General features: G+C 45.7%; 1 long non-coding RNA gene across 1 annotated transcript in view; it reads left to right on the top strand.

Moving 5' to 3' along the window:
* Positions 1–1,238: 1,238 nt before the first annotated feature.
* The window catches only part of LOC140698501 (uncharacterized), a 72,386-nt gene continuing 52,111 nt past the window's right edge, over positions 1,239–21,513 (top strand). Inside the window, exons 1-2 of the long non-coding RNA XR_012076308.1 lie at positions 1,239–1,406; positions 1,952–2,097. This is a non-coding gene — a long non-coding RNA (uncharacterized lncRNA). The remainder of the gene's footprint in view (positions 1,407–1,951; positions 2,098–21,513) is intronic.

The raw sequence follows: 21,513 nt of genomic DNA, 5'->3' as shown, positions 1-21,513 counted from the left end.
TATATCTGCTAATCCCAGACTTCTAATTGACCCCTCCCCCATCCCCTTTCACCTTTTGGTAACCATAAATTCATTTTCTGTGTCTGCGAGTCTGTTTCTATTTTGTAAATAAGTTCATTTGTGTCATATTTTAGATTCCACATATAAGTGATAGCATATATTTGTCTTTGTCTGACTCACTTCGCTTAGGATGATAATCTCCAGGTCCATCCATGTTGCTGCAAATGGCATTATTTCATTCTTTTTTATGGCTGAGTAGTATTCCATTGTATATACATGTGTATACACATATGTGTATATACACATATATAAACCACAACGTCTTTATCCAGTCATCTGTTGATGGACATTTAGTTTGCTTCCATATCTTGGCTGTTGTGTATAGTGCTGCTGTGAACACTGGGATGCATGTATCTTTTCAAATTCAAGTTTTCTCCCAATATAGTGTCATGGCCGGGGACCTCCCTCTGGAGGCCCCACAGGGCAGACTGTGGGAAAGACCCACTTAGGTGCAGCCCCTTCCAGGAAGGCGCAGCGGGGCAGCCCTTTCCATCACATTAAGCCTTTCCCCAGGAAATACCTGGTTAATCCTCTGTGTCAACGTTTCAGCCTCCAACTGCCCCATCTGTCCCTGCCAAGGGAAGGGGACCAACACTGTGTCTTCCCGGGGCTGCTTGTGTCTCCTTGACCAGGTCCAAGTATGCAACGTGGATGGTGCCAGATATGTCCAGGGTTCAAGCCTCTTGTAGGGCTCCCCCTCTGCCGAGAACAGCTAACCACAGGGATGTGTGCCCAGAACACTGAAGAGAGGACAGGCATTGGGACATACTTAAGTCAAAAAAGTACATGTTGTTTATATGAAATTCAAATTTAAGGGCTTTTTGTGTTTTTACTGGCTACATCTGGTCACACAGACAGGCAGCTCGGACCTGACTTCAGGGGCAGAAATAGGAAGAGAGCTGCCATTTCAAACTCCTGCCCACATCACACCTCTCCCAGGAAGCTTGCCAGCTTGGGAGGGCTGATGTCTGACCGTCCCGCCAAACAGCTGGCTGATTTGATCCTTGGCGAGCAAGGGATAGAGAAAATTGGTCTCCTGGTTCATTTGATGCTGGATCTGGCATTCACTGAGGGCCAGGTGTCCGTGCTAACCATTTACCTGCATCATTTCGTGTAATGTTGATGCCCATCTGAGGAACAGGATTTCTATTTCTGTTTCTACCTGTTCAGGAGCTGACTCTGCCCGAGATCCAGCCTGGGTCCTCGGCCTCAGAGCTGGACTTGACCGTGGCTGACACCAGTTTCACCACTCGCTGGGGAATTTTAGTTCCCGCTCTCCTTTCTTGTGATTCCTTTACCATGTCCCTGCTTCAAAAATGAGCACCCGATCCTGCCTGCTCTCCCAGGTGAGTCAGAATCTGAAAACAAATATGGTCGGGGAGAACGGAGGAAAACTGGGTCCCAGAGGCTCAGGTGGAAAACGTGTGGGGTGGTGACACCCAGCCCTGAGTCAGAGTCTCAGCTCTTTCATTGCCTGCGTGATCCTGACTCTCCAAGTGGCGTGCGATCCTTGGGGCTTCGGTTTCATTTGCTAAATAATTGGGATAATCATACACACAGCCTTGAGTAGTTAGGATTTAATAAGAGAAGGCAAGAGAAGGAGGTAGGCATCAACTGAGCTATTATCTCTCTCAAAGGATGGTTGGAAAAGTAGAAAAAAGATCTAAAGTAAAGACGTGTAGTTGATGCCTCGTAAACGGTCATTACGATTATTGTCACCAACACCCTTTGAAATGGGTTATTCATTTCCCAGAAGCCACTCAAAACTTCTGTTCTGATCGCAGAGGAATTGGATAAATGACTCCTTTGATAAACTAGCTTTTCACCTGGGGGAACTGCGTGGCTGCTCCTACCCAGGTGAGAATGATTACAAATCAATTTGATTTGACAGCTGTGGAAAAAAACACAAAATGCACGTCTATGCTGACGAGCAGCAGAGCCCCGCGGTGCTGATACAAGCAAGGCCGCAGAGCAGGCTGCCGTCTGTGACCCTGCTTCCCGTCCAGGGCCGCCGACCTGGCCACCCTTCAGCAGCAGGTAAGACTGCAGGTCTCCCTGCCTCCCCAGTGACGTCACCTCCTCCCGGGCCTGCAAGGTGCACGCCGGAGCCCAGGTGCTGGGGCCCTGGCCTGTTTCTCTGCTCCTGGGCCCTGGCACCACTTTTGAATTCCGTCTCTCTTCCTCCGTCTCCCCAGCTCTCTGCCCTGCCCTGCCCCTCTGGTCTTCATAGATCATGAACTCTTTCCTAATCAGTGAGCCACACGGACTATATGCCATTATCTCAGGCTCAGCCACCCTGCGTACAGCCCGCGTGGAATCCTACCTGCCGCTTAGCCTTTGTTTTAAGCCAGATCTAAAGACACCTTTCAAGTTGGGTGAACATCCAGCCAGCCAGTTTTACCTGCACAACAAGAGGCTTGTTTTATTTACAGAGATAAAAGTTGTGACTGTCTCCAGCCTAGAGGAGAGGCTGCCTTAGACACCCATGGACAAGTTGCTCAACCGTGTTCCAGGAAAGTGTCAGTGACTTGTACTCTAGCCACAGTAGCTTTCACACAGTGAAAACTGACCACGCGCTGGGCATTGTGCTAATATCTTATTTAATCAAGGATACCTCATCCCCCAAGGGTTAGGTACAGTTATTAGTCCATTTTGTAGATGAGGAAAATGAGACGAGGAGAGATCAAGCCATTTGCTCAGAACTAAGAGTTACTAAGAGCCAGGATTCAAAGCAAGGCCTTTAAAACACTTTCTACCAGACCTGCTAATGAACCCACACGCTTCTGTGTGGACAAAAGGCCCGTGAGCTGAGCCCTGGAGCTGCCCTCGTTTTACAGAGGAGGGGCCCGCTCAGGGAGCCTCAGGTGTGATGAGTTGAATGAAGAGAGATGGAAGATGTTCTAGAAGGTCAGCGCATGGGAGGGGCCCGGGAGCTGCTGTGACCCGGCTTCATGGCAACTGAAGAAGGCTCTGCGTGTGATGGTGCACGAGATTGTTTAATTAATTGCACGGCTCACCTGTCACAACATCTGCCTTCATGAAGTGTCTTTCATCTTGGATCTCCAAAGCAGGTGTAAACGCTGTAATTAGTCATAATGATTATTGTGTTTTTTTAAATAGCTACCTGCTGTCATGGCCCTTTGACTGCTGAATGTGCTGAGGCTTTGGGTCAGGGGCAGATCCTAAATACGGAGACTCAAGACGTCAGCTCACCAAGGTCCTCCCCTCTTGGGCAGCCTCACGGGAGGCTTAGTGTGTCATGAAACAGAGCTGCCACTGACATACGAGTCTGTCCCCTCTGGCCTTTGGGTGTGGCTCATATTCCTTTCTGGATGGAGGAGAGTGGTCACTTTCCATAGCATTTTACAAGAGCTCGGTATAAACAGTCCATTCCATTATTAAAGCCAAGGAGGGTTCAAGATCCAGAATGCTCTTGCAGCACGCACCAACCCCAGTCTGCTTGATAACACAGGGTGGTGAGTCAGGTGTGAGCACAGGAGGAGGCATGGAGAGGCTGGGGAATGAAGGTCGTTACACCCACAGGTGCTGGAGACAGGAGGCGGGGCACGCAGGGAAAGACACCAGGGTGGCCCGGAAGCAGAAGACAGGAGGGGGTGAACTCTTAGACCGCCGCCTTGATTGGGTTTTCTGAGGGCAAGACAGGGCAGGGTGGACAGCGTAGGACACACTGGTTTGAATCGTTGAATCAGTGGGCTTTGTGCTATAGGGATGGTCCCTCTTGTTCATCAACAGAAAAATACATAAACGGAGAAGAACTCTATCCAGTGGGGAACATAAATGAATGACGTACAGGGACAGGCAACATAGATGCATCTTAGAAATACAATGTTGAGAGGAAGACACAAGTCAGATGACGTACAGGGGTGTTTTTACAAAGCTGAGAAGCAGGCCACACCCACACACGCACACACAGCTGAGGGACTCCTACCGGTGTCACTTTAGAAGAAAAGCAAGAGAATGGGCAGCAAAACGGGGGACATGGATACTCGATAAGGCAAAGAGAGGGGCTTTAGGAAGGAAGATTCATCAACATTGTCTTACGATTCTTAAGACATTGTTTTACAGGCATTTTCTATGGGATATCATGACCAACATACAGATTTCACACGTGCATAATTGCTCAAAATGCTTCTTTCAGGAGAGACGCTTCGTAGTACAAATAGCCCAAAGGCAAACCGTTCCGTTCAGTGAAAGCAGATAAACATGAACTTCAAGAAAAATACAAGGAATGTAGTGTGTGGGTGGGGGGAATGGGGCCCCAGGAGGAACTCGGGACGGAGAGGAAAGTGGAGAAAAAGTCTGGAAGCAGAAAGCTGGGAGAATAAATGTCTGTGGCTCCTGGTTTTATTTCTCCTTTCTCCATAAGATATGCTCAGCTACTGAGTGTGCCCCGTTCTCACGGCCTCCAGGATGCTTTTTAAGGACTGTGGACAGGGGGTGCCCTCCGCAGGATGTGAGACCTGCCCCCCTTCACGCTGGTGAATGCCCGGGGCTGGAGAGGGAGCCCATCTCAGAGCCAAAAGCCCAAGGGCTCTCTGATTTCGCTCTGCATGTGTGACCGGGCAGAGGTCTCCACGTCTCCCGATAGCGGGGGACGCGGGACTGAGCCACAGCGGAGATCACACTGTCAGCTGTGCAGCGCTGCACTCCTGTCGGGACCTCTGACACACGCTACACCCAGGGCCGGGCCTCACTTCTTGGCCTCAATTTGCCATCCAACTCTCCGTTTCATACAGTTGGCCCTTGCCATATTTAGGGATAGCTTCTCAGTTTGGGAGGTCAGAGTTTGAAAGAGGAAGAAGTATATCTCCTCACCCCCAAACATTACAACTAAAACTACAACACAATATACCCCCACGAGAAGGGAGAAGGAAATTACCTGGCTATCACAAAAGCCCACCCTGCACGGTCTCCAAACATTTATGTTTAGATTATGGACTTCATGTTATTTTTGGGAGGGGCGTAATTAGGTTTATTTATTTTTATTTATTTTTTAATGGAGGTATTGGGGATTGAACCCAGGACCTCATGCATGCTAAGCAGGCACTCTACCACTGAGCTGTACCCTCCCCCCGACTTTCTGTTATTTTGAATTTGTGTAAGAATTAGACACCCAGGAAAGATCTTAAATAATAGTAACAGTAGTGAATTAATACTAGTAATAATGGCAGCCACTGATTGGTGATGTCAAGACTGTGATGCACACACTCTGATGGCTTCACGTCCAGATGCTATTTATTTCAGAGCAAGATTTTGAGGTCACTACCTTCATCCACAGACCAGTGAGGGTTGGGGGCAGGCACTGAAAGGTAAAGCGACTTTGCCCAAGAACATTCGACAATTAGGAAGATGCTGTGCTGGGATCTGAACCTCGGTTCTGGCAATTGTCTGGCAATGGAACCACTCATGTTATAGCCAGGTTCTGATACATAATTTTCCAAAGATTTAACAGCCAGGAGACTGTAACAGCCAAGCTGAGAATAACCCTATTTTATGAAGGGCTTCAATTTATTTAACACACTCACTTACCCAGAGCAATTAATTACGAAGTGTTTGCAAGCCTCCTGCCTCCAGCTCCAGCTCTGAAGGGGAAGGCCAGTGTCTGTATCTCAGCAGAGCCAGGAGTGGAAGGAAAAAGCCAGTCCACTCTGGTTCTGTTTGCCAAGCCACAGGATCCCTCCAAAAATCAAGAGTTGTCACTCTTGGCAAAGAGCATTAGAAACCCGACGGTACTTGATTGCAGTGGGTCTCCCATCTGCTGCCTGGACTCCCGGCTTCTCCGGGCTGCCGTCGGGGCAGCAAGGGTCAGGGTCCTGCGTCAAATGTCCCTCTGTCCAGGCCCAGGGTCGGGCACTGACTACAGGGCACTGGGTCCACAGCACAGCTGTTAAAGTGAGGGCCTTTCGTGGGTACCTTGCTCATGAGGAAACCGGGACCCAAGAGGGAAAGACATTTGGCCAAAATGGGACAGCTCTCAGGAGGCTGGAAGAGTTTGAGGAGCACTGCCTACCCCAGACCCCTGCTGTTACAGCCTCGCCTGGATCTCTCCCCAGCAGGGCTTCTCAACCAGGGCACCGTGTACGCCCGACTCAGGGCGCTGAGTGACGCCCGGAGACATGTCTGGTTGTCACTGCTGGGGACAGAGGTTGCTACTGGCATCTGGTGGGTAGAGCCCCAGGCGTACTGCTGAGCATCCCACAAAGCATCCGACAGCCCCCTCACCGCACAGAGAATTTTTCAACCCCAAATGTCAATGGGGCCAAGGTTGAGAAAACCTGGGCTAAGTTTAGCATTAAGGAAACAGAAGTGGGAGAGAGTTAAGTCCACTGTAGGAAAAGGGACCCTATTTACAGCAACCTGCCTGCATTCTACCAGCCCAGGCTCCGGCCAGCCTCCTCTTAGTAGCTCGTGTGCCATCCGCCGGGGCAGGATGGTCCGAGATACCCAGAGACAGCAGAGAACGCCATGCCTTGCTCCTTCTCAAAGCTCTCTCAAGGGGCAGACGGCTCTGAGGAACTCGCAAGGGTAGGGAAGTCAGGGCGAGTGGGCAGCGATGTGAGCAGAGGACAAGGGGTCCTGTTTCTCTAGATGCCATCAGTGATTACAGACGGGTGGCTGGCATCTCTAGGGAAACACCCTGCTTCTTAAAGCATCACTTCTCAGTGTCAAAAGGGAGTGGGAAATGGTCCGGGAAGGGTTAAGTGTGTGTCTTCTCTTGCTGGCCTGTCTCCCAGGTTAAGTGAACACTGCTCCATCTCACATGGATGTGAAAGACAAACTGTGCAGATTGAAAACAGCTGTACGCTGAGTGAATGGGCCACATGGCCACAGTGCCATGCTGAGGTTTAGCTCCATCGGTGCCCTTTTGTTTGACTTCGGAGGAGCAGCACAAATAAATACAGTAGGTTCTGTTTAAACAAAGGGCTCTGATCAATAGAGGTTTGTATAGCTTACGACCTTCCACCATAAACAGAAATTTGAGGTAAAAATCCACAAATCCCAGATCAATTACCAGATTATTTACCCTTTTGCACTGCTAATGTTCCAATCTGCCTTGCATGTTAAATAGCCAGGGAAGAAAAGGATTTCTGTTGCAGAGGAGAGGGAGGGCTGTGTGGATTTATTAGTTGTGGCAATCAAAGCGTGTGCCATACGTTTTCTATATAAACTCGGCTGCGGTGATTGTGCAAATTGGCTAAGACAAATTTTAAATTCCAGGACTTTTCAGCCGATGTTACCAGTAGCTTTTTTTTTTTTTCCAAGGGGCTTTAACCATCTGCCACAAACTGTTACTGCATTGTGGTTTGCTGTAAACGAAAGTACACATGTCAGGGACTTCAGTCCTCACACTGGTCCTTGGCGGCTGCGAGTCCTTGAGAATCGCCCCGGCCCTGGGCTTCCTGGACTCAGTGTCTCTGGGCGTCAGCTTGGGCTTGCGTGGAAGGGGCGCCCACTGGCTCTGTACCGTGGGCAGGCTGTTTGATCTCTTGAAGCCTCTGTTTTCTCGTCTGTAAAAATGGAAAAAAAATCCAATATTGTTTACCTCCTGGAGTTGTGATGAGAATGAAATCCTATGCAGCATCTTAAAGCACACGCCCGGCACCCAGGAAGTGGCTCCAGACGGACAGGAGCTGCCGTGGGTGTCGTCACCGCCATGATTCTGCGCTCCTTCCCTTCTGATGTCCCGAATTACAACATACCCACCATATTTGGGGGGTGAATTCTCTGAGTCAAGGGCTTGGGGAGAGGCTGGGAATGAAGAACTGGGGACTTAGGGAGCAGAATGTGTGTTACCTCTAGGAAGAGGGGAGAAACGTGTTCCTAGCAAGTCGCCCTGAGACCCCGGCAAGCTTTGGTGGTGGGTGCCCGACCACCCCACATCCCCACCTGTCTGCTCATAGACATCTTCTGGCTTTGATGTTTCTTCATCAGAACCTGTACACCTATTGTCTGCGAAGAGCTGGCTTGGGTGCCTCGCCTCCTATCATCATCCCCTGTGGGATGCTGGCTTCGGCAAACACAATTCCCAGCCTCTCTGGTACAGTGTAAGTCCCTTTGAAGAAGGCTGGGGACCTGCGTCCATCCTGGTCATGTCTGCTCTCCAGCCCCTCGCCCTGCGAAGGGCCCGGCACTTATTCAGGACACGTTTGTTAGATGAGTGGGTCCTCAGAACAGCCCAGGCGTCTCCCCCTTCTCCTTTTGTTCCGTGGGGACTCTAACCTTTCCCTGTCATCCGGAGCTGTCCTCTTTGCTCCCTTATTTTGGATTCCAAGCCAATCACAGAGAAAATGTTAGGACTTACTCTGTTCTCCACGTTTCTCTTTGTCCTACCCAGTAACATAGGAATGACAGAGAAAGCAGTCTGTGCCCAGCGCTGTGTTGAGAGCTTGACACATACAGACGCACTAATTCACACAGCCACACTAGTGAACCCGCACTTTACAAAGAGAAAGAGAGAGTGTTGGGGAGGTTATCCAAGTGGCAGCTGAGATTCTAAACAAGGTCTGCCCAACTCTTGACTGCTAGACCAGTGGTTCTCAAACTTAAGCAGCATCAGAAGGACCTGGCAGGCGTGTTGAAATACAGCTTACGGGCCCCCATTCCAGAATTCCTGATTCTGAGGAGGTCTGGGGAGGAGCTTGTAAATGTGCGTTTCCAATAAGTCATCAGGTGATGCTGACGCTGCCATCCAGGGACAGCTTCTGAGAAACATTGCCCTAAGTAGGCTGCTTCTGCAGCCAAGTTCCCAGCACTCTTTCCACAAGACAGCAGGGGCAGAAGTTCTCCTTTCCTAAATTTCCAGATTTCAAACAGAAGACATATGCATCATCCCATGGAAAACAAGCTACATCAGTGACTGAATTTTATCATCATCTTTGCTCTTGCCTTCTGCTGAGAGAACCACCTTGCTTTGGAATCATCTGTGTCCTACAGTTCACCCTCAAGTGTCATATATAAGTTGAACTAAAAGTGAAATCCTCATTAACCAGGTTTTGTGAAACTTATTTTGGATTAAGGAGTCAGGGGTAAGAGAGCGGTCCAGGAGTGAGGAAAATTCTTCCACATTAACCTAGAGGTCTAATTAGAGCAGAGATTGGCTGTTTCTTTAAAAGAAAAGCAGTTTCTTGAGTTGTAATTATTCTACATATTATAAAATGTGGAAAGCCATGGGGTGGGGAAGGAAGACTAGAAACTCACATTCCTTAGTAATGAACTACATACGCAGTAAAAGCCCGAGTGAGAGTATTTTTTTCCAAACTTTTACTCAATAAATGTCTCCAAAGTATCACAAATTCCAAATTAGCAAGCATGTGGATTCCTGAAATCCATTCATTTCTCCATTCATGCATCCCACAAACATTTATTGAAGCCTCTCCTCTGTGCCAGGCATCTGCTGGGTGCCCAAGGGACATGGCGGGTGTGTGCAGTTCTGGGATGTTGATGTTGAGAGAAATAAGATACAGGCCATTTCCTTGGGGGACAGTGGGAGATAAAGAGTCAGGGAGGAGATGTGTGTGCCTTCACATGTGGGTGGAAAAGTTGAGGAAGGGCCTTGCAGAGAAAGAGACTAGCATATAGGGAGAAAAACTGTAGATTCTGATGGTGTTCCTTCCAGATCCCCCTCTCCAGCCCATCGCATCTGTCCCCCAGCTGCTGTGCTGACTGCTGAGGGCTGAAAGCTGTCCCCTTGTCAGCCAACTGGAGCTACCTTGCCAAGAAGGTTACACCATCTTCCTGGCACCCCACCCCTCCCAGGGGACAGCCCATTGACCTACTGATGGACACGGGGGTACCTTGGGATGAGGGTCCACCCCCACCTGGACCAATTCTTTGCTACAGTTCTTATTCCAGAGCTTCTGCTGGGATTAAGCTAGAATTAGACTCCACCTGAGGCCACATCTTTGCTTCGCTCTTTCTCCTACACTGTCTGGTTCCCTCATCCTTTTCCTCCAGCAAATCATATGCTTCAACCCTGTCTCAGAGTCTGTTCTGGGGAACTTAATCTAAGGAGGAAGTCTAATGACTAATTATGCTCTCTGAAGACACATATCTGCATGTATAAATGGCTCTGACATTTACTAGCTGTGGGATCCTGGATAACTTACTCAACCTTGACTAAAACTGCTAATAGAAGCCAAGTTAATCCAAGAGGTGGACTCCCCAACTCCCAGATTTCTCTTTGCCCCATCCCTTTAATAAGGATCATGATCGGGTGTATGCACACGTGCAATCTCAACACACCCACACATATGTATGTGTGTATATGTATATATACATGTGCACATCTCAACACACCCACACATATGTATGTGTGTATATGTATATATACATGTGCATGCATGCACACACATACACACACACAGATTTATACTGGGTAATAAAAAGCAGAAGGAGAGAAACCACGGGCTTGGAGACCTGCCCATGGATAACCTCTCCTAAAGGCTTGAGAGTTAGTCTCCAATACAGCAGCCTTAACCTAATCCAGTATTCTGTAAATCCCCAAAGTTTTCATCCTGACCTTAAGTCAAGACTCACTTGGATAGGTTTCTAAAATTCATCTCTATCATTTTGAATGTTTTTAGAACTAAGCAATAGGAAAATGTATTATTTTGTATAAGACATGTTGTCCAGAAGTAGGACACATTCCAGGACTGGTTGATTCAGTGGTCAGTGATGTCAACAAGGACTTGGATTATTTTCACTTCTCTGCTCTGCTGTCAGAAACGTTGGTGTGGGTTACCGACAGGATGTAACAGTAGGGTGCACCCTACTTCCTTGTTCCCAGTTGTAGGCAATAGTCCTTCCTGTCATCTGATTGGTCCATCTCAGGTCATGTATCTGACCAGAATAACAATCAACATGAGAATACTGTGCTCTGATTGGCTTAAACTAGTCCAGACCCACCCCTAGAGCTAGGACTGGGTTGAAGGCAGTAGATCATGCTGAGACTGCAGGGCTGGAATGCTGAGAGCATGCCTGTGGCACTTAACTAGCTCTATGACTTGGAGTGTATTATTGATTTCTCTGTGTCTTGGTTTCCTGATCTGTGTGATAGCGATAATAATATACCCACTTTGTTGAGGGGTTTTTGAGGATTGAATAAATCATTAAATTACAGGCTCTTTGACAGTCTTAGTGCATGGCAAGTACAAGTGTTCAGGATTTTTAAATATATTATTTTTTATGGAAACATAGTTGATGTACAATATTATATGTCATAGGTATACAATATAGTGACTCATAATTTTTAAATGTTAAACTCCATTTATAGTTATTATAAAATATTGACTATGTTCCCTGTGATGTATAGTATATCCTTGCAGGTTATATTGCATCTAATAGTTTGTGAGTTTGTATCTCTTAATCGCCTACCCCTGTGTTGCCCTTCCCTGCTTCCTTCTCCCCACTGGTAACCCCTTTTGTATCTGTGGGTCTGCTGCTTTTTTGTTATATTCATTAGTCTGCTATATTTTTTTTAGATTTCACATAGAAGTGGTATCATACTGTACTCGTCTTTCTCTGTATCACTTCTTTCATTTAACATAATACCCTCCAAGTCCATCCAGGTTGCTGCAAATGACAACAATTCGTTCCTTTCATGGCTGAGTAGTACTCCATACATCTTCTCTAACCATTCATCTCTTGATGGGCACTTAGGTTGCTTTCATATATATCTTGGCTATTCTACATAATGCTGTTATGAGCATTGGGGTGCATATATCTTTTTGAATTAGTGTTGGGGTTTTTTTTTTGGATATGTACCGAGGAGTGAAATTTCTGGGTCTCATGGTAGTTTTATTTTCAATTTTTTGAGAAACCTCCATACTGTTTTCCACAGTGGCTGCACCAGTTTATATCCCACCAACAGTGCATGAGGACTCCCTTTTCTCTACAAGTGTTGGGTTTTATCACACTGTATTGTATCTGAGCAAATCTGGGGTACAGTTAGGAAAGACAGATGGGGCAACAGATATTAGGTAGGCAACTATCAGTGTTCATTACACTTTCTCCTCACCTCAAGTTGGTGTTTTAACTCACTGATGGTGTTCAGCTCAGCATCCTGAATTGAAAATCCTGGCCAGGTGGGTCAGGCTTAAAAACTACCTTGTTTCTGAAATGGTTCTTGGCTTTCAAAGTACCTCTCAAGCATTTGGAAATTGCAGCTCTGCGCCCTTCTCTTAGTAACACCATCTCTTACCTAAACTCCACCTGAAGCCCATCATTAAACTACTTCTGAGTTTGGGCAGAGCTGCCAGCTCCGGGAGACGCTACCTCATAAGGGAAGGCCAGGACCCACCTGTCTGCCCGTCTCTCAGGGGTTGTACCACCATGGAGACATCGTCCTGGGCAGGCCTGGTTTGCTTACAGAATCAATGAGAAAACAGACAGAGCTAATCACATCATGCCGCTCCCCGGCCGCGAGACCGAGGTGCTCACCCTGTGGAGCTGTGGGGACAGGACTAGGAGTCAGGCTGGCCAGAAGGTGTGAGAGTAAGAAAGTGTAGTGCAAATATCATGATAAAAGTGTCCAGGGGAGGCAGCAGTACCTCCCGGCTGGGCTGTTTAGCAATGTCCAGTTTAGTCAATAGTCTACACTAACCCTAAACTTAGGGTTTGTACTCTGGGACTTCTGGGTGGGTTCCAGATGACCACTGAACCCCTTTTTATTTATATACGGGTGTGTGGGCCTGGGTTGCTGGACTGTTCTAGTGGGAAGGGTCCCTGCTTCCAGTGGATTCTCAGAAAGGTTGAGACCTATTGTCCTGGAATGAACTCCCCAAATCATGAAATTAACCACCTCATATTGTTCATTTTCTCATGGCTTCTCATCTCCAAATGGATATGTTAGCAAGTTGGACCTGTCACATCCAAGAATGGGTGAACCTGAGGCCAGGAGTTTGAGGATGCTGAGAACCCCCGTACATCCTGCAGAGGGAGTGGCCCAGGCCCTACCTATCAGCACCCTCAACAGAGAGTCAGGGACACTCATTGCTGGGCTTAACATGATTTGATATTTTGCACAAGGATGAAATTAATTCATGAGAAGTCTGAACTTTGTGGCCATATAGAGCCCCATTTCTCACTCACCAAGGCTCAGAGTTCCACTCCTGAGTCTCCTGGGGCAGCTAGTTCAGTATGACCTGGGCATCAAATGGTTCCTCACCAGTTCATAACCAGATTAGCATAGAGATGGAGGGTCTGCCTTTAGGAAATTTTATAGCAATTTGACAGTAGTTTTGTCTGCTGAACCTGACAGTTTAAAAAAATGGAGCATATATTTTATATGTCTTATTATTTTATTTCTTTTTTCAAATAGTTCACTTTTGTTGTAGTTTATATCACTATTAGTCTAAAATAAATAAAATTTAAAAAAAACTGCTCTTCACCTAGAGTTTGAGAAGCACTGACTCAGAAAATCTTTTCCTGGTACCTCTCTCGGGACTTAGGAACCCCCTCCCAAGACAACTTCTGGGCTGAGGTGTGGGGATTGCAGATGAATGATCCCCAGACAGAAGTCCGAAGGTGACATTTCTTCAGGGGCCCCTGTGATCTGAAAATCCATGGCATTTTAAAACTTTGTTCCACCATATAACCACTTTTGTCTTAATATCAAAATTGGTTTGCTGGTTTTCACTCCTTTTCCTTTAAGGTGTCAAGTAAAATTTGAGCTCCAAGATGCAAAGTGAGTTTCTGTTTGTCTGTGCCTCTGAAAAAGCATGCCTGTTATGCATGTGGTTCCGTGTGTCCTACGAAACACTCTCACAGACCCTTGGGAAAAAGCAGCTCTTGTCATTTTGGGAAGCAGCTTTGCAGCAGATATTCAAAAGCATTAAGGTCTCAATTTAAGATTTAAGAGCAATTGAGTGGAAGAGGTTTTTTGTTTTTTTTTCTCCAAAAAGCAAATGTGAGCTCAGTAGTTTTATACAGATGTGGCTTTCAGTGTAGTCTGAATATATAAGAGCAAACTCATATGCAGTGTTCACTCTGTGTTAGGGAAGGTTCTGGGTACTAGGTACTCTTTCCACATCAGCTCGTATAATCCTCAGAGCAAGCCTTTGAGATAGCTGCTATGAATCAAATCATCTCCATTTTAGAGACGCAGTACTGATGCACGGGGAGCCTAAGTCACGTGCCCAAGGTCACACGGCTGGGAGAGCTCAGATTTCTGCCCAGGCAGCCTGGGGCCAGAGTCTTGCTGTGAACTTATCCACTGGACTATGCGTCCCCAAAGCCCTCCGGGTGGGACAATCTTAGAAGCCGTGTCAGCTCAGTAAACTACAACCGCACGGGAAATATTACTCCTGCATTTGACTCAGGACCGAAGAATTACAGGGAAGCCAAGGTTACACACAGGTCCACCTTCGACTGCCCTCAGAGTAAATTGACTGGAGTGTGAAACTAGCAAATAGACTAACTTCTAATGCACGTTCTGCTGTGCATTTCTGCCACCTAAGTGATAGTCTCAAGTTGGTTCCTAGTGGAAAAGAATTGTGTTTGGGGCTGTCCAGGTCAAGGCACCCTGGCCTGAGCAATTTTCTGGGAAATTCGGGATAATGTTATATCCACAAGGACGCCCCATCATTTCTGCTAACTCTTTGGCCGTGCCTGATTTTGTCATGGCTGTGAAGATGCAGGCTTTGTGAATTAGCCACACGCCAGCCCACATCAGCGTTTGATTTGGTATTTCAAGCATCCCATTTGGTTTTGAAATGAGTTGAAGAGGATGCTATTTAGAGGCCATGTGAAAAAAAATATATATATATAAAATCTGTCTTATGCTTATGAAAAAAATTGCTGTGTTCTGATTAACTGCACGTGACACTGAGACATATCCCTGTGCAGATGACCTCCATTTGCAGTCTGATTTTGATTTGCAGGCAGTGGAATTAGATTCCACCTCATTGGTTTTATGTTTCTCCCATCGTTTGCCCATTCGTTCACCAAACATTTATCGAGCACCAACTGTAGCCAGGCCCAGGGCTAGGTGCTTGGGGGAAGGAACAGAAGGAGACTGTCTGAGGACGGATAAGCCCCGGTCTCTGTCTCTGAGCTCGGTTTCATCAGGGAGACAGACATGTGGACAGTAGTAGTGCAGGAAACACACATAACCCAAGCCAACACCTATTACAGGTCCCCAGTTCATTCATTTTCTAATACCTTGGTTACTTTGGTTCTTAGAAATACCAAGTCGTATTGCCTGAGAGTCAGTAACTGAGCGATTGTTTACTGTTTATCTACAACTAGGGTGGGAACAATCAGTTGGATGCCAAAAGGCTAACTTCAGGCTGGCTAGACGTGGGAGCATTTGTCTGCCTGATCCGTTCATGTCAAAGGAAGGCCAACAAACAAAGGACAGAAAGCATTTTCCTAATGCATCTATTAGACACAGCCACCCCTCCATCCACCCCAGGCTTCACGAAGCACCTCTCCATCCACCTTTGAACCATGGGGTGTCATGGCAACAATGTTTGAAGACAAGCGTCGGCATCTAGAAAGAAGTCAGGTGACCTGTTCAAGGCCACCCAGTTAGTTAATAGTAGAACAGTGTCTCCAACCCAGGTCTTCTCACTCCAGAAACTGCCCTGCCTGCTTCATCAGGCTGTTCTCTTTATTTACTGAACACCCGTTGCACATTTAGCTTTGGATACACTGTGTGACTGGACAGCATAACTCTAATATCCAGATTATGAGCCATTTGGTCACCTGGCCAGTCATTTTATGACTGTAGGTGACTGCCCATGCTATCCCCATAAGAAATGCCCAGCTATGGTAGCAATCATGATGAACCCAGGTAGGGCAAGTGGAATCTTCCAGAGCCCAGCTCTCTATGGTCCACTCAATTTATGTTTTCCTTCATTGTTTGAAGGAAATAACTCTCTGGAAAAATCTTCAGGATGGTCCTAAAAGAACACAACTCTTATTTTTTTTTAAGTTTTGACTCAAATGGGAAACTCAACTCAGCTTTTTGAAAGTCAGAGTGGCCTTTGTGTTTGGAAATTAACTTTTTACAGCACCCGGGGGGGAGTTATTACTCATTGGATACTTTTAGGAATTTAAATGCGATCGATTAATTGATGGTAAAAATTATATTATGTAAATGCAAATTCAGAATTGAGCTTGGTGTTCACAGTGGCCTGAAAATATTTTAAAAGGCCAGGTGAGGCCTGAGGACATGGGAAGTTTTTTCAGTCCTTGCTATTAAAAAAGAAGAAGGAAAAAAAAAAAAGAATGAAAGAAAGAAAAAGTGAGTTTGCAACACACTCAGTAATGAAGGCCAGAATTTTTTTTTCTTTCCTTTTTGACAATGTTATCACATCTAACTGTCCCACAGAAAATCTAATGTAAGGATTCAGACGAGCTTTTGTTCTACTCTTTTTGTTAGAAATTCTGCTCTACATGTCTTATCAAGCTGATAAAGCTCATAAACACTGGTACCCCAAACAACTTAGGAAGATAGAAGGGCCAAAACTGAAAGAGAAGAAGAAAAAAAAATGGTGATAAAATGAAATTGAAGAGAGTAACACAATAGAATCTGGAGCCATTAATTTTTATAGCTGATTCAGCTACTAATATTTTATGAAGTTTAGAAATATGAGTATAAAAAACACCCTCATATCTGCCCTTGTTCTCTTTCTCTTGTTGTTTTAATTCAAAGATAAGCCCATCATATTGGTACCTTGAATATGGCCTTATTACAGCTGAACACCCATATGGTAGAAAACATTCTGTTCTCTGGATTTTTTCCAAATCAGTATCTTTTTTTTTTTTTTTTAAGTTTGGTTTTCCACCTTTTCCAGCAGAAAGTCATGGACCACATACCAGGCCGTTTCTTTTCCTTTTTCCTTCCTTCCTTTCTCTTTCGGTGAAACGTGTCAGCACTTACTTCCAGTTAAATCGCAGCAGGCTTTGTGTTTATTAGCTTTGCCTCGGACTGGACTGGACTGCCTGCAATGTCTCCATTTAAATGTAGATTTTGACTTTACACTGGGGAGGGAGGTGAGAGCCTTTCTGCAGCAGAATTAACACCCAGGTGAAAACTTGAGCTTGAGATAGATGCCCTGCTTCCCTAAGTAGGGCTGTGTGAGTCCCGTTCGAATATTCTGAGCCATTTATGTACAAGTTGCCTTGTACCCCACGGGGGGAAACATTACCCAGATCAGATCTATATACTTACTGAGGCCACAACACCAAACTTTAGGTCAAGGAAATCAAATGCTTGAAGAAGCATAGAGACTAGTATACTGACTTGATGCAGCGGGGGCACCTCTACCCATGACCCTTTGGAATTAATGATAAATAAAGGGCATATTTAAGAACTGTTTACATCTCTTTTCATTGTTCAGGAACCATGTCTACTATGAAGAAATGGAATAATTTATGCATTGTGTAAATAAAGCTTTGTCACTTGTAAAACATACACTTTGAATTATACCCCTACCCCACACATACTTTTTAAATTTTAGCTGAGCTATACTAGATACCTAAGAAGTTCATTTTTAAAAGTTTTTAAAAATCATGACTTTTGCCTTCTCCCTCCTGCCCCATTTTATTGATAGGCCACTAAAGAGGGGGGAAAATTGGATGCCTTACTCACAGCTAGAGAACTTGGGCAGAGTTTTCTTCTTAGCTGTTTATGAACAGTCTCACTCCTAAGCAGCACTGACCTGAAGCCTTTTGGACCATCCCAATGATTCAATGGGAAAAGAGAACAACTTGTCCTGAGAACTTCAAATATCCTGTCTTACTGAGCCCATAAGAATACCTGTACTTGTAAAATTATATATCTTGATTTGGTTTACCAAACACATGGTAGTTTACCTCTTCTAGTGCCCTAAATAGAAGCCTGATCATGCTGTGGGGAAATGACTCCTAGCTTTAATTCTGTATGATACTTAATCCACCATCATGTATAGGCTGTGTGATTTTGATCAAGTTACTTAACCTCTCTGTGCCCCAATTTGATCATCTGTAAACTGAGAATAATGGTAGTATTTGTACCATAAGTTATTTGAAGGATCAATTCACTGAATGCATGGAGAGGCCTTGGAATGGTAGCTCAATAAATGTTGAGAAGTCACACAGATACATGTGTGCGTGTGTACATGTGTGTAGATATGTGTGTTTAGATACAGAATTCTCTCCTGGAGACATCAGGGACCAGAGAGAAGGGAGAGAAAGGAGTAGCTGTAGACTAAAGTCCAGGATCATTTACTTTTCTGGAGACCTTAATAGAAGAAAAACAGGGGAAAAAGTACTTTTGTAAACTATAGGCCAGAGATAAGAAAATCGTTAAGGAGTTGCATAAAAGCCAGCAGGTCCTAGTAGAAATGAGAGGGGAAGAGGACAAAGGTAGGTATCTGAGTGAAGACCACCAGATGCCTGATTTAGCTCAGAGGCCCAAGATCTCTGGTGAAATTCAGGGCTGAAAAAATTAAGCTTCCCTTCCCACTTTGACAGTCTGACCAAGACAACCATCATTTGCACCTCATCTGGTCTAAATATTCAGTTTACAAATGGATGTTGTTCGGCATCATGTGTTATAGATGCTTTATGTTTATTTAAGAACTCAGTTTCAAGGAATGTTTTCCAGACGTGTGGTTCACCGCAATAGACAGCTGTTGATATTCTGATCCCGTGAGCATTATAATATGTTTAAAAATTGCGACACTTTTAAAACCAGATGTTCCACATAAACTGCACACGGGGGGAAAAAAAGAGAAAAAGAAAGGAAGAGAGGGGCAGAAAAGAGGGCAGCAGATCTGTCACCAGGCATGACTCTGGAGCTCTTCGTGCTCTCAGAGAACTCACATCCCATTGAAGTGACCCCCAGAAAGCTCGTTCGGGGTTTTCTTCTGCAGAAACGATTAAAAGACAATCGTTTCAACAGAAAGGAAAGTTCTTCTCTCTGTCAAGACTAGCAAGAGAGCTGCAGCTAAAGCCTGAAGGCCAACCACTGGCCCTACTGTGGTTCCAGGTTCTTTGTCGCTGTCACAGCTGTTTTTTTCTGGCATCCACTGAGCATGCGCTTACTTAACTGGGCTACACCGAGCATGCGCATACTTAACTGGTTCCCGGTCCTTCTGAGGTTCTGCGTGTACTGATTGATTTTCCAAGCAACCTCCACTTTCCTTTTAAGGGTTCCTTTGGGTGGAAGCCACCCTTATAGGGCCTGTTGATGCAGAATGTGTGTGTGTGTGCCGTGGTGCAGTCACATGATTGAAAGTGGAGTTTCTGAGGTCAGAATCCCGGCCTCACCACTTGCTGAGCACACAAGGCAAGATACTTGATCTAGAGCTCCATTTCTCCCTCCATACCCTGGAGACCTGGATGGAACCCACCTAACAAGGAAACTAAAGTGTTTTTAGCCCATTCCTTGGTACCTAACAAACACTCAGTATATTTTAGATACTTTCACAGAAGCCTTTTTCCCCCCCAGTTCAAACTATTTAAGACGAACTTGCTTTGAGGGAAAGTCTGGCAAATGTCCAACCTCCCTTGGGATAATTGGATAATGTAGGGTGTCTTCAAGTCAGTCTTGGAAGTCACTGATCCAGGCAATTACAGATGATTGGCTTGGGGAGAAGTGGTTTAATGGAAGGGCGGTGTAGTCAGACAGCCTAGGTCTACAGCCGGACTCTGCACCTTACCAGCTGTGTGGTCTCGTCAACAGCCTCTCCTGCTTGGGCCCCAGTTTTCCAGTTTGATCCTTGGTAACACTTTCTCTTCTCAAAAGGGGCATGAAATTAAAAGGAGCCAATTTAGGTTAAGTGCCTTGCACACAGGAGGCACTCAATCAGTGTTTATTTATTTATTCCATCATCTATATGTCTCCTAAAAACACATTTTTATGTATTTATTAAATGGCCTCTGCCCAAGTGCACAATTTATCAAACTATATTCTTCATACATCATCTCTGCTAAAAACCAACTAACCAACCATCTGTCCCACTGACAACACAAATATAAAAAAAAAATAAACAAAAATATCAGAGCAAAATACTTCAAAATCTTTAATGCTACCTTTTGACCTTTGTAGAAAGTCCATGACTGAACCCCTACTTACCTCTCCCATGCCACCTCTCACCATTTCACCCCATTCCACCCTTTCATCCAGCCACCCTGAAGTGAGTCACTTCTTAAACATCCCCATCTCCTTTATCTTCTGACCTTCACACTTCAGTCAAATTTTGGTCCCACACCCTCTTCAGTCTTCCTAGCTCAGCTTGGACCACTTCTTCTAGAAAGCCTTCTCCATGATGTGCCCCATTCCTTGTGCTCTCTTAATATTTAGCACTTACCTCTAGCCCGGCCCAGAGTTCCTTGTGTCATCCTTCCCTATGTAACTGTCTTTCTTATTGGACTGTAAGATTTTGCAGGATAAGGATGATGTCCTGTCCACCATGTTATCTCAGTAATCAGCACAACACTGTTCCTGGAGAATTGAATAAATTATTTGGTGGATGAATGAATAAATGCATGGATGGATGGGTAAATGGGATGGATGGATGGATGGGTAGATTTGATAGATGGATGAAGGAGTGGATGGATGGATGGATGTGATGGATGGGTAGATTTGATAGATGGATGAAGGAGTGGATGGATGGATGGATGGATGTGATGGGCAGGTGGATGGATGAGTCATCTGGGACTAGAAAGGTGAATCTCTGACCTCAGCTACCTATCACATTTTTGGTAGGTGGGTTGGGCGATTGAGCAGCTGAGTGTGGCCCATAAAATCACCATTAACCATGGGTTGATCATGAGTTCAGACCTTTTCTAGGTCTCACTGGACTTTATCTTTGGTAAGTTCTGTATACTCCTCCATGTGTCCTGCTCGGCTGTGGTAGATCTGCTCTGCCTGCGTCTACCGATCGCCTCCCCCAACTGGCTGTCTCTTCCTCTGTGCTCTAGACTCACCAGCATCTTCAGGGTCTCTTTACCTACAATCCATTAGGGATATTTTGCTCCCACGTTCACCGGCCTCACTTCTACTCGTGCTTTTAGGATGTGCTTCAGTGTAGCTCTTTTAAGTGAGTTTTTTGTAATGTGCTCCTCCTCAGCCTCCCCCTGAGTCTCCAAACTGGATAAGGCCCCTGTTATTTGTGCTTACAGCCCCTTCTCCTGCTCAACATAGCACTTACTGCAATTCTAATTATGTAGGAATTGATGTGATTATTGGTTTAACGTCTGTCTCCTCAGCCACAGTGTAAGCTTGCAGCGACCAAGTGGAGCATATTTACTGCTGTAACCCCAGGGCGTTGCTGGGGTCTGGCAGAGTGTATGTCCTTAAGAAATAACCTTGTGGTTGAAATTAACATGCAGGGGGCAGGGGTCCATGAATCTCATAAAATTGTTTTTGAAGTGCAGGGTTGGTATTCAGTTGGCGTGAACAAATACCACCATACCTGTTGTTCACAGCGTGTGTCGCTT

This window comes from Vicugna pacos, chromosome 9 (assembly GCF_048564905.1).
Source record: "Vicugna pacos chromosome 9, VicPac4, whole genome shotgun sequence".
Taxonomy (NCBI): Eukaryota; Metazoa; Chordata; class Mammalia; order Artiodactyla; family Camelidae; genus Vicugna; species Vicugna pacos.
Note: the sequence above shows the minus strand (reverse complement) of the source record. Positions and strands in the feature narration are given on the sequence as shown.